Below are 12,348 nucleotides of genomic sequence, written 5' to 3'. Positions count from 1 at the left end.
CCACCCTTCCCTGATTCCTCTCTTGTGGGCAAGCTAGCACCATTTCAGGAAGGAACAGAATGGGACTGACAGCCCAGGGTGCTGGAACAATTTGTATAATGGGGGTGCCGAGAGCCGTGAACTGTAAACCCTGGATAGGATGAAAATCACTTCAAGCACCTATAGACAGCCCCAGAGATCTCCACAGCACAGGTACAGGATGGACAGTGACCGCGCAAGCTCCGTCCTAGCAAGCCCATGTTTGGAATCAGAGGCAAGTTTAATCTGAGCCAGGAACTGAGCTCAGATCTCCAGAGGCGCTATCCTGTCTCTTAACTACGTCCCCGCTCCGTGCCTCAGTTTCCCCATCTGTAAAATGAGGATAATGATACTGATGACCTGTACAAAGTGCTTTGAGATCTGCTAGGGATGATGCTGATTTACTCCAGTGTGACAGGAAGAATAGTGCTTTATGCCCATTTTGCACCGGTACGAATGACTCTACAAGGTGCAAGACAAAATCAGGCCCAGAAAAATCACAACCATATTTCTGTCCATATTAAACCATATTTATTTTTACACCCATTTTGCAGATGGGGAAACCAAGGCCCAGAAAGGTTCAGCCACGTGCCGAATGCAAGTGGCATGACACGGGGTAGGTCTACACTGCAGCAGGGAATCATGCCTCCCAGGCTGGGTAGACGGACATGCTGGTTCTGCTCAAGCTACTGTGCTAAAATAGCCAAGTGGCCATCGAGCACAGCTCGCCACCACAGCACATGCCCGACTGACCCCGTGTGCATGCCCAAGTGGCTAGCCTGCGCCACCTCCCGAGCCACAACACCTACACCGCGATTTATAGCGTGCTAACGCGAGCAGAGTGAGCGTGTGTCTATCGACCTGGACAGAGAGGCGTGCTTGAAGCCTTGCAGCTGTAGTGTAGACATGCCCCAGGTCTCATTCCCTCTCGCCTCCTCCAGGCCAGGCATCACTGACGATCGCCAAGCACTTTCAGAACCGAGCTGTATTAAGGCCTGCGCTTACCAACAATGACATGCACACTTACCTTCTCTCAAACGAGTAGACCATCAATTAAGCACCTACATAGGTGTTCCCAGAGCTTGTCTCACTAGCCCAGTGGGGGAAACTGAGGCAGTTACTTGTCTAAGAACACTCAGGGATAGAACCCTGTACCCTAAACCCAAGTCCCCTTTCCCCACCTCTACCTGGGGATGGCCCCATGACACCCCTGCAGCTACTGCCAACCACTTCTCCTGGGAAATACATCTCAGCTTCAGTTTCAAACCATGGCCTTTTATTCTGGTTAACTTACTGGCCAGTGGCTCGGCTGGCGTCAATCAGCCCAGTTCACTTCAAGGAAATGAGGCTAATTGAGGTGGGGGGGGAGCCTTTTATTTTGACCCAGGCACCTAAAATCAGCCTTAAAAAAAAACCCCAGAAGCCAACAATTCTCTGGCCCTAATAAAGTGGTTCCTCTCAGCTGGCCCGGATAGCTGAGAGTTAATCCGGCCGGCACGAAGGGAAAAGCGGCAGGGCTGCCCTGACATCTTGTCCTGGCTTCTGCAATGCCCGCCGGTGGCCAGGGTCGGTGCTGTGCCGCCAGAGAGCGTCTCTTTAATAATAAACAGTGTTGCAACCCGACCATTTCCTCGCTCCTCTCTAACAGAACCACACCTCGGGCAGGGGTTGAGGTTCCCAAGGAAAGTTTCCTCCTCCTTTTCGGGCACAGAGAGCCGGCCGGGGGGGAAGCCCCGGAGAAAGCACCGCTGGGATCGGGCTGCGAGAAGGGGAAGGTAAGGAGATGACTTGATTTAAAAAAAAATAGAATCTTCACTCTGGTTCATTTCACCCTGGTTCATTTCACCCTGTGTCCGGGCAGCTGGAGCTCTGTGGGTGGGAGACCCAGCACCCAGGCACAAGGGGTGGTGGTGGTGAGTGGCTCGGACAAGGGGCTTCTTCGCCTTAGCTAAGGCGAAGAAGGAGCGTGTGTTTGAAAGCAACATGGCTCTTCGCTCAGTTCACCGGCAATTCCCCCCCCCCCCCAGCCTGTTACTTTCTCTGAAGTGAAACCCGATTGCACCTTCAGGGGCTCTTAAAACATTCCAGAGCCTGACTTTGAATGCGTCCCATTGATTCAGATTTGAACTGGGACTTGTGGGAAAGTTTCCCCCCCCCCCCCTTTCCTGTAACAGCTGGGGGGGGGGGGTTGTTTTTAAGCAGGTAGGTGAAATGCTTTTCCAGGGCTTGAAAGATTCAAAACTCCCAACAGAAAAGGGCGCGGGTGGGATGGAGCCGGAAGTCTCGCTCTTTTCAGACATGTGTTTGAATTTAAGCCGGAGAAGCAGGGAGTTCAAATCGCTCTGTCTCCTCTCACAGTGACTAATGGGCAGGGTGACTAGGAGCAAAGCATTGCGGGTTGTAACTTGCAAACCTGTGAAGGAATGGCTGGCAGGGTAGAGGGCTGGTGCTGTTGTGTGTCTCCTTTGCTGATGGAAGTGGGAACCCTTTCTCATGGAGCCAGCCTTTACTCCTGCCGCCCTGGAGCGAGTGAGGGGTTTGCAGGGTCACCCCCTCGCTCTGGGCGGCATGTTCCTGATGGTGAAACTGGTGATTTCGATCCAAATGGGTAGGGGACGGGGACTGCACCTTTTCCTCCCTCCTTTGTGTGCGTTTGGGTCTTTGCTGGTTATGCAGCAATTGCCCCAGTTATGGGAACGTGGAGCCGGAGCGGTTTGTTCCCCCCAATAGTGTGACCCACCCCAATGCTGTGACCTTGTCGTGAGGTCAGGCTCAAGCCCAGGACCTCTGTGGTGGTGGCCGAAATGTCAGTAAGGGTCTTCAAAGGTCAGTTCAAAACAAATAATGTAGAGGAATAAAACCAGCGTTGGCCCCTTAAAGTTTAGGCTGCTGACAAGCCTTCTGGGGAACCTTGCCGCCCCCGTGATCCCTGCTGATTCAGTGGTGAGTAAGAAACCGGAGACCCACTAAGACAGCATTAGAGCTCTGATTGTAGCTACACAATTGCTTCATGCAGAACCCCCCACAGAGTCCAGGACAGTGGGGCACTCCGGCCCTGGCAGGATCCCACGCCTGTGACATGCTGCCTGCTGCTGCTGGATTTCTCAACAGCAAAGCGGCCAGACGAGGGCTGCAAGAGAAGTCATTTTGTGTGTGCCTGTGTCTCTGAGCTGAGAACCGGATGGTTCCCTTGCCTTCCAAAGGGCCGTAGGAACAAGCAGGCCCAGTCGTGCTGTCTGTGGAAGCAAGGTTGGGTCCCCCGAGCCTTTCCCTGTCAGCAAAGCATGGTCTGCACATCCTCAAAGCCCCCCTGGGGGAAACCTACCTACCGCCCCAGCCCCGTCTCAGCAGAACCGGTGCCAGATTCTGGCCTCGTTTGGTGGAGATGCGCCGCTGGCAACGAGGACAGAATGTAGCCTGTGGCATGGAGTCTCAGACCTGTCCAGCCTCTGTCCTTTGCAGGGGAAACTCCCTTAGGGTGGATTAATTGTAAGGCCTTTGCTTTTCTTAAGCAGTCTCTCATGTGATGAAGGATGGGTTGATTGATTTTTGGTGTGTGCTTGAATGAGACGCTTTAGACCGTGGGAACAATTCCCCAAGGGTCGTGGTGGGTTCTCCATCATCACTGGCGATTTTGAAATCCTAGAAGATTAGGGTTGGAAGAGACCTCAGGAGGTCATCTAGTCCAACCCCCTGCTCAAAGCAGGACCAATCCCCAACTAAATCATCCCAGTCAGGGCTTTGTCAAGCCGGGCCTTAAAAACCTCTAAGAATGGAGATTCCACCACCTCCCTAGGGAACCCATTCCAGTGCTTCACCACCCTCCTAGTGAAATAGAGTTTCCTAATATCTAACCTAAACCTCTTCAAGCTGCCTCTTCTGAAAGAGATGCTGTAGCTGAAACAGGAATGATTTCGCGGAGGTTCTCTGGCCTGTGTTGTGCAGGAGGTGGGATTAGGTGGTCACCGTGGGTCCCGTCTGATTTTAGAATTGTGGCTCTATGAAGAAACGCCTGTGGTCAGCCCTGCTACAGCCCTGCAGAATAAACACGGTGACTCACCACCTTTGGGCATGTTTACGGCTCTCACGGCCTCCCAAGGACTTAACGGGGAAATTAAACTGTGTTGCATTTTTCAGTAGCAGGGTTTAATTTTGCTACCCCGTGTGGCGTGCTGGGCACCCATTGTTCCACACAGTAGCAAGAAAGGATCTTGATTAAATACCAGACATCTCGTGCTGCCTCTGCTGTTCCCCGGGGGCCAGCAGGAGAAGCGCTGAAACGCTGCGCAAAAGGCTCATTCTCACAGTATTCTCGGCTGGGGGTGGACGCGGGTTTGAAATCTTGCCATCTCTAGCCTGGTTTTTCAGACCCACATGGGCGCAGCCTCAGTTCTCAGCTGCGGTTGTGCAAAGCTCAGGCGTCAAAGGGCTCGATCCACAGCTGGGGTAAACCAGCGATAGAGCCAGGTCGATTTACCTCAGCTGGACTAAAGAGGACAGGCAGGTATCCGAGCAGAACTTAGTCAGCTAAGAACTGAAGGACCATCGTATGGTTGGCCCATCTCTTTAAAAGCCAGGGCGAGATCCCTGGCTGGAATAAATCCTCATTGCTCCGTTGACTTTAGTGAGGCAAAACTAACTTGCACCAGGTGAGGATTTGGCCCACTGGCTTCTGAAGAGAGAGGCTGCGTGTGTTTGCCTTAGTGGTGAGCCCAGACCTCGCCAGGGGATCCAGACACCACTGGATTTTTTTAGGGGCACCCGGATATGAATTTCCTATCCGTCTGTGATCACTACGGTGAGCTGAGCCAAAACGGATGATCCAATCGCCCCTGATTTGGGGCCAGTTTGCCTCCATTATGGTACTAAATAATATTTTATTTGTGTTCCTATAGTACCTAGGAGCCCCGGGTGCCAGGGGTGGTACAAACACAGACCGAAAAGATGGTCACAGGGCTCCCCTTGTGCTGGGCGACACACAGACACCCCTTATCCTGAAGAGCGCCTGGTCTCAATAGCCAAAGGACGGGAGGGGAAACAGAGTTGCAGAGGGTACGTCTACACTGCAATCAAAGAGGCTGGCTTGGGTCAGCTGGCTCCGGGGGCTAATAATTGCAGTGTAGATGCTCAGGTTGGGCTCTGAGACCCGGGGAGGGGGAGGGTGTCAGAAACCAGGCTCCAGCCCAAGCCCAAATGCCGTTTTTGGCCTCGCAGCCTGAGCCGACTCAGGCTCCGAGGCCTGGTGCCGTGGGTTTTTCATTGTGGTGGAGACGTACCCAGAGAGCTTCATGCTGGATAATGTGAGGGCAGCGGAGCAGCCCGATCACAGAACCCAGATCTCTTGAGTCCTAACGCCATTAGGCCAGGATTAAGGGGCATGAAGGGGAATGATTGGCCTGGAGCAGAGGTGACCTGAATATGACCACAAGGCCTGCGTGCAGCTGGCCGGCTTTCTTGTGAAGGGCGGTTAGACTCCGAGGCGATCAGGGGAAGGGATGGAGCGTCCCATCTCACCGTCTTTCCTGCCAGCGGCACGAGGACGTGCCAGGTGTGACTCGCCGCCAGGCCGTGCTGCCGGAACGCTGCTGCCCCGGAGTAGCCACTCGAAACTGGACTAACGCACAAGGCATCAAGCCCGGGAGAGCTCGCTGTGACGCTGAGGGCAGAAAAGAGCCCGACTGGAATGGGTACTGCCCGGCTAGTCCGGCGCGCCCCGCAGAGGGTTAATGGAATTTAGCCGAGCTCTGCAAATGCCAGCGGCTGGGCCAGGGCACAATGAGCCTTTGGCATGCTGAGGAATGCTCTGTCTTTGGGGCTGAGCAGATTTTCTGCTTGCAAGAGCGGGCCGTGGAGGGGGAGGAGGAGGGAAGGTCTTTGTGGACTGTTACTTTCTTCTCATTCAGCAGTTGCGGGAGGAACAACCTCAGTCATTTACCAGAGGGGGTGGGGAGCACATGGGTGGGTTTCAGAGAGGCATTTGCACCCCCTTCTACCAGGCTGAGGGTGAGAACACGGTGTGGGGGATATGGGGATGACTGACAGCATTGCAGTAGGAAGCCCCAGTCAACGGTACAGCCCCCAATGCGCTAGGCGCTGTACAGAGACAGAGCAAAGAGACAATCCACGTTGAGTTTGCAGGGACTATCAGGGCGTACTTTCCTGGACGTGACTTCTGTCTCCACACTGCCTGACACACCACAGACCCCAGAGGCCCGATTCTCTTCTCACCCCTGCGTCAATCAGGAGTGACTCCAGAGATGTGAGATCCGAATCAGGCTCCCAAAGAGGAAGATGAGGTGCAAAGAAAATACACACAGAGCTGGAACACGCAGTAGCAAGTGACAAACGTGGGGCTGGGTGCTCGGCTGGTGGAAATCAGCGTCACTCTGTCACGAGATACAGCGAAGAGCAGAGCTGTGCTGATTTCCACCAGCTGAGGATCTGGTCCAGGGCAACCTCGTTCTCCTCCGTCGTAGCCTCTGATCTCCCTCGCCCTGAACGCAGGGTGAGCCGGGCCTTGCTGCCTGAGCTCAGACGCCCAGATTTCCACCACGGCCCCCTCAGAACTTCTGCCACTCACACCAGTGGTTCAGAATTGTCTCCCATGCGTCTCAAACCCTCCGTGGACTCACTGCAGCTAACCCCCAGTTGCCCCTGTCTCTGCTCCTTCTGCCCAGGTCAGCAGAGCTTTCTGCTCTGCACCTGCTGCCCTCTATCCTGCATCTCTCCCAGCCCCTGCTCGCTTCCCTGTTTGCCCTCTTCTTTAGCCCTTTGCACCCTCTCTCCCCTGTGGGAGCAAGGACCTTCTGCTTTGGAGCAGTCCCTGTCTCTCTCCACCTCCGATTCCCCAGCTGATGTGAATCAGTGTTCCTCCATTGACGTCAGCAGAGCGGTCCTGATTTGCACCAGCTGGGGGCCTGGCCCGGCGGAGCCGAAGCGTGAATTGTGTTGGCGGCTTGGAGCCGGCGTTTCCAAGGCAGACGTCATTTGTGAGCGTCCTTGTTAGCAGAAAGAACAGGAGTACTTGTGGCACCTTAGAGACTAACAAATTTATTAGAGCAGACTAACACGGCTGCTACTCTGAAACTTGTTAGCAGAGTTCCCTGGGTCTGAGCGTAGCCGCGGCCCTGCTGGGGGGAACAGAGCGGCCGTTTGTGGCGGGGCTGGCTGGGTCCATGTGGCAGCTCTGTGCACAGACAGGTCACCCCGGGGGCAAGCGGCTGGAGTGCAGCTCCGTTCTAAACCGGTTTGAGTGTGTTTCGGGGGGGAAGGGTTTTTTTCTGTCTATTCATTTTTGTTCTGTTTCCATGACCGGCTAACATGAAAGCTGCTTCTGTAGATGCCTCTATTCCCGCTCACACTGGGAGCTGAGCAGAGGGGTCTGCCCATGGTGACCTCCTGGCACGTAGGAATTTTGGGCTACGAGGTTTGGCCAGGGGCTGCGGCCGGGCGGCTTCTCGATCAGTTCAGCTGCTGCACACCAGGGTTAACTGGGTGTAGTTGCTACCCAGTCGGGAGGGCACCCCTTTGCACAGGCGTGAGTGATTCCGCGGGGGATGGGAGAACTGTTCCTTTCCTTCACGGCTCTTTGTCCTTTCAGAGGTGCCACCCCATCGCTGAGGGCCCTGGCATTGCGAACCGGGCTCGCTCTTACCGCTGTGTATCATCCCATGGGCCACGGCACATCTCTCGCTGCTGTGACGGGGGTGGAAATCGACATAGTCGAGTGATCACGGGACAGGACTCCTGGGGTCTGCTGCTGATTAGTGACGTGCCCCGTGGTGCCTCAGTTTCCCGCTCTGTAAAGTGGAGTTGAAGTGCGGGTCGAAGGCGCTACAGAAGTTCACGGTATTCTTGTCTGTCTTGTCACACGTCTCCTCTTCCACCCCCTCCTTATCTGATCTGTAGACAACCCGGAACAGGGACCCCATGTCTCAGTGAAACCAGCAAGAGATCACAGAACATGTGCTTTCCCCTCTTACCCGCCAGCTGATCTCGCCACAGAGGAGACGCTTGTGATTTTTCACTAGGCTGCGGTAGCGAAAGCAGGGAACTAAATGTATAATGGCCCAGGAAAGAGAAGGCTGGGCTGGGGATGGGGGAGGGAGGTGAACGGAGGCTATAAATATCTACACAGAACAATACGGATAGGAATTGCTCAGTCTCCGATGAGATGAGGGGGGAATAAGGAGGAATGGCCTGGAGCTAAAGCAGGAGGCCGTGTCTGGATAGCTCTTTGTGCAGAGGTGTGGGGGGCCAGAGCTCGGCGTTCCTGGGCCGGTATGTCTGGGGGAAGAGTCCGCTCAGCCCTGCCATGCAACTTTTGCTTCGCCTGCCTTCCCCCTGGGCCTGACAACCTGAGTTTGTTGACCTTCACGATGGTGTTGCAGAGGCAGTGTGGCCTAGTGGTTAGGCTTGGGGGGGGGGGGGGGGGAGGTGTCTCAGGAGTCCTGGGTTCCGCTCCTGGCTCTGACCTACTGTGTGACCTAGCCACCTCCCCTCTCCGTGCCTCAGTTTCCCCTCCCATCCATTAGCTGACTGGTCTATTTAGACTGTAAGCTCTTTGGGGCAGGGACTGTCCCTGCATGTATGTACAGTGCCTGGCGCAGATCAGGGCTGGTGTTTCTAGGGGCTACTGCTATAAATCAAGTGTTGTTGCCAGGCCCATCCAGCTGCATGCCGAGGCCAGTCTGTGCTACACACGCACACAGCCGTGTTGGGGATCTAGTAGCCATGTGGATGCGCTTTCCGCCGATGCCAAGCAGCGTTCCGGTTTGTGGTGTGGATCCGGTCGTGCTGCAGGTCCAGTCCGCACAACAGGCCTGGATTTCGACAGCACCCATGAGTGAAGCGATCCAACTTCTCAGCCTTAGACCTACCTGGAAGGAAAATTAGGACTCTGGGTTTGTCTTCATGGGGAAATTAATTTGGATTAAGGTAGGGGTGTACATTTAAAGAGGATTAACTATACCACATTAAACCCCTGTGTGAACACCCTCGTTCAAAAATTTAAAGTGGTCTTAATTTGGTTGGTCTTAATTCATTTCCAAAATTAATTAAACTAAACTGCATGAAGACCACTTTAAATCTGAATCACAGCATCTGCACAGGGATCAAATGTGATTTTTAACTAATCCACTTCAAATTCCCACCTTCAGTTAATTAGGATTAACTAGGGTGATCAGACAGCAAGTGTGAAAAATTGGGACGGGGGTGGGGGGGTAATAGGCTTCCATATAAGAAAAAGCCTCAAATATCGGGACTGTCCCTATAAAATCGGGACATCTGGTCACCCTAGGATTAACTTTCTGAATGTCCCTGTGTGGACAAGCCCTTATTCCAGTATAAGTGTGTCCACACAGGGAGTGAATCAGGAATAGTTAATCAGGAATAACTCCATGTGTAGACAAGCCCTAAATTAGTATGAAACTAACATGCCTCGTGCACGTTTGAATCTCACGACCAGAGGCTATCACCAGTGAGCACCAAAGCCCCCCAGAGATGCTAGTCCAGGAGGCCACTAGACGTATCCCTGGCACATGGCTATAGGAGCTGTCTTGGCACGGTAGGCCCCAGTGCAGTCACGCCCATTGGCACTGCCCTCACCCGTCTCCTGCTGTTCGTGTCGGACCAGCCCCGCAGTTGCTAGACGACAGCAGCGGTTAAATAAAACAGTGCATTGTGCAAGTCGAGGGCATGCTGACTGTGCCCCGCCTGTTCTCTGCTCGCCTGGCCGTCCAATGGGATGGCACCGGGGTTACTGGGTCAGCGAATTGGGCTGGCCCCCGACTGGCATCAGGTTCCGCTTTCGGCAGCGCTGGGCTGTAGGGAAAGGCCCTGGAACGAGTGTGTGACATGGGGCCTTTTCCTTTTCTCAAAGGGATGCCGACTGGGGTCCGGGGGTTTGGACCCTGGCCCGTGTAATGCAGTGGAGATGCAGGTTGGGATCCAGGGTTCAACAATTCCTAACCTGGGGTTACAGACGAGTGTAGACGTTCAAGCCCTAGGTTACCAAACCCGGGGGCTGCTCACTCGGGTTCTACTCACCTTGGGCTTGCGTTGCAGCGTAGACAGACCCTGAGTGGCCGAACAGACTCTCACTCCCCGCCCACAGCTACATCAGCCTTCTTGCCCCCGGGACGTCCCAGGAGCAGATGAGATGGATCTAGCCTTGATGGGAGGAGGCTGCTGGTCTCATTGAAATCACCGTGAGCTGCGTCTGCTTGTGACTTTGGCCCAGGGCGGATACGTGGTGTAGGAAGGAGCCATTTAGTCATCAGACCTGGGCCTGGTTCTCCTCTGCCTTTCTCTGGTGTGAATTGGGAATCAGCAGAGGCCCAGCCCGGATCAGAATCTCCTCCCCCCCCTTCCAGTTGTACATGGGACAGGACTGGCACTGGGATGTGGGGGAGGCAGGATGCTGCAGTCATGCGGGTGGTCTGGCTGGCTGGTCGGCGTCTTTCCCCTTTTCAGTTTGTTACTGGAGAACTGGGGCGAAATCCCCAACAGCTGATAGAGGAGCATGAGTCACAGCGGCCCTGGCTGGGGATCTGACCCCCAGCCTGGGGATGTGTGTGGACGGGAGGCCGGCGGTTCCCTCAGACACGCTCTGCTACAACGGGCCCGGACCACCCAATGCGCTGGGCCACTTCCGAGTCGGATCCAGGGCCCCTGTCTTGTCTCCTCTCCCCTACAGGGTTCGAACGCCACTGTGGGCCGCGGAGTTACTCCCGACGGACCCCAGCGGGAACGAGAGGCGAATCGGGCCCCGAGTTCGGTTTTTACCCGCTGGACGTGCGCCCTGTTGCTTTCAAAGTGAATTTAGTGCTGGCAAAAGGGGGGGAGCAGCCAAGCTGTGATCGGACGTTCCCTGTTAGGCGGGGAGAGGGGTAATGGAGTCTAAGAGGAAGGCAGAGCCGGTCTGCAGGCCGCTCTACCTGTTCTGGTCTCCTTGCTCGACGGAGCATCAGTCCCAACTCTGATGCAGGTCCGTATCTTCGCCACTTCGCACGAGGGTTCACTGAGCAGGGAAAGGGGCTGCCCGAAAGCCAGCAGCAGAGCCAGGGACAGAACCCAGGAGGCCTGATTCCCGCTGCCCTGCTCTGACTGCTCAGGGTCTGGCTCCGCCGCACCCGAAGCCCAGGTCGGTGGGACCCGGGCTTGTGGTGTCCATGCTGCACGACGCAGACCTTCCGACGGGGTGCCTTGAGCTGCACCCATGCTGGACCCAAGTCACAGCAGGACTTCGGTGCTGCCCCACCCCCTCAGCAGGGTCCTAGGACCCAAGTCCTGAGTGCTGACCCGAGTCAGGCGGGTTTGTGGATGGACAGAAGCAGGGGCTTAGGCTCAGACCTGAATCAGAGACCAGTGTAGACAGACCCAAAGTGACACTCCCCTCCCAGGGCCAGGAGTCAGGACTCCTCTTTGTGTGTGCTAACCACTGGAACCCACTCCCCTGCCAGAGCCAGGGATAAAACCCAGGAGCCCTGGCCCCCAAGCCCCCGCTCTAGCGCGCCGGGATGCAACAGAGGCCAGTGCGAACGTGTTCGTGTTGACCCCTTCCTGCAAAACAGACTAGCTGGGCCCAGTGCGTCCTGCCAGGACATTGAATTGCGTCGGAATTAGTGACGTTTTGCACATCATGTTACAGAGCCAGCCGCTCTGCCGGCATCAACACGCTGATGTCCAGGGAGAGAATTTGGCCCCTTTCTGAGCCATCAGTGCCTGGCATTCAATGGAGTCAAGCAGCCCCAGGCCTGATCCTACTCTCCGCGGTGTAAATCAGGAGCCACTCCACTGAAACAGCTGGATTTATACCGGCACCAAAGCTGCACAGGTGGGAGAGGAATAGGCCCTGCAGGTAGAATTCCCAGCAGTGATATGAGCTCACCCCTGCTGTCCCCCGGCCTTGCCCTGAGCGCTATATAACCCCCCAGCCAGCCTGCTCTCGTGCACCAGCTAGGATCTCGCTGCGCCGTCTCTCTTCCATGAGCAGCTCAAGGGACCTGAGTCATCTGCTCCCTCCTCCCCGCCGCCCACAGTGTTCCTTCAAGGAAATGGAGCTCTGCCAGGGCGCCTCTCTGCTCCGCCGTCTGGGGGCCGATGTGGGTGGGGACGGGGCGCTCTGAGCGTGGGGCAGGGGCTGGAGTCTGGGGCAGATGGGGGGGGAGGGGGTTAGTTGGCCAGAGAGGAGTGTACGCTCCTGTTCTCGGCATGGGGTTTACAACGAGCGTCTGGGCCAAATCCAGAGCTCCCCTGGCGTGTGCAGGGCGACTCGGGCCAGTCTGACCCTCCCCGAGGGCTGGGAGCGGGCGGGGTTGGAGAAGGGAG

General features: G+C 55.6%; 1 protein-coding gene across 1 annotated transcript in view; it reads left to right on the top strand.

The window, feature by feature from the left end:
• Window positions 1–1,645: 1,645 nt before the first annotated feature.
• CDC42SE1 (CDC42 small effector 1) overlaps window positions 1,646–12,348 on the top strand; it is a 50,704-nt gene continuing 40,001 nt past the window's right edge. The window contains exon 1 of the mRNA XM_065420264.1: window positions 1,646–1,793. The gene's annotated coding sequence lies outside the window, so the exon portion shown is untranslated. The remainder of the gene's footprint in view (window positions 1,794–12,348) is intronic.

Source organism: Emys orbicularis, chromosome 20 (assembly GCF_028017835.1).
Source record: "Emys orbicularis isolate rEmyOrb1 chromosome 20, rEmyOrb1.hap1, whole genome shotgun sequence".
Taxonomy (NCBI): Eukaryota; Metazoa; Chordata; order Testudines; family Emydidae; genus Emys; species Emys orbicularis.
The sequence above is the reverse complement of the archived record's forward strand: the minus strand, read 5'-3'. Positions and strand labels throughout refer to the sequence as shown.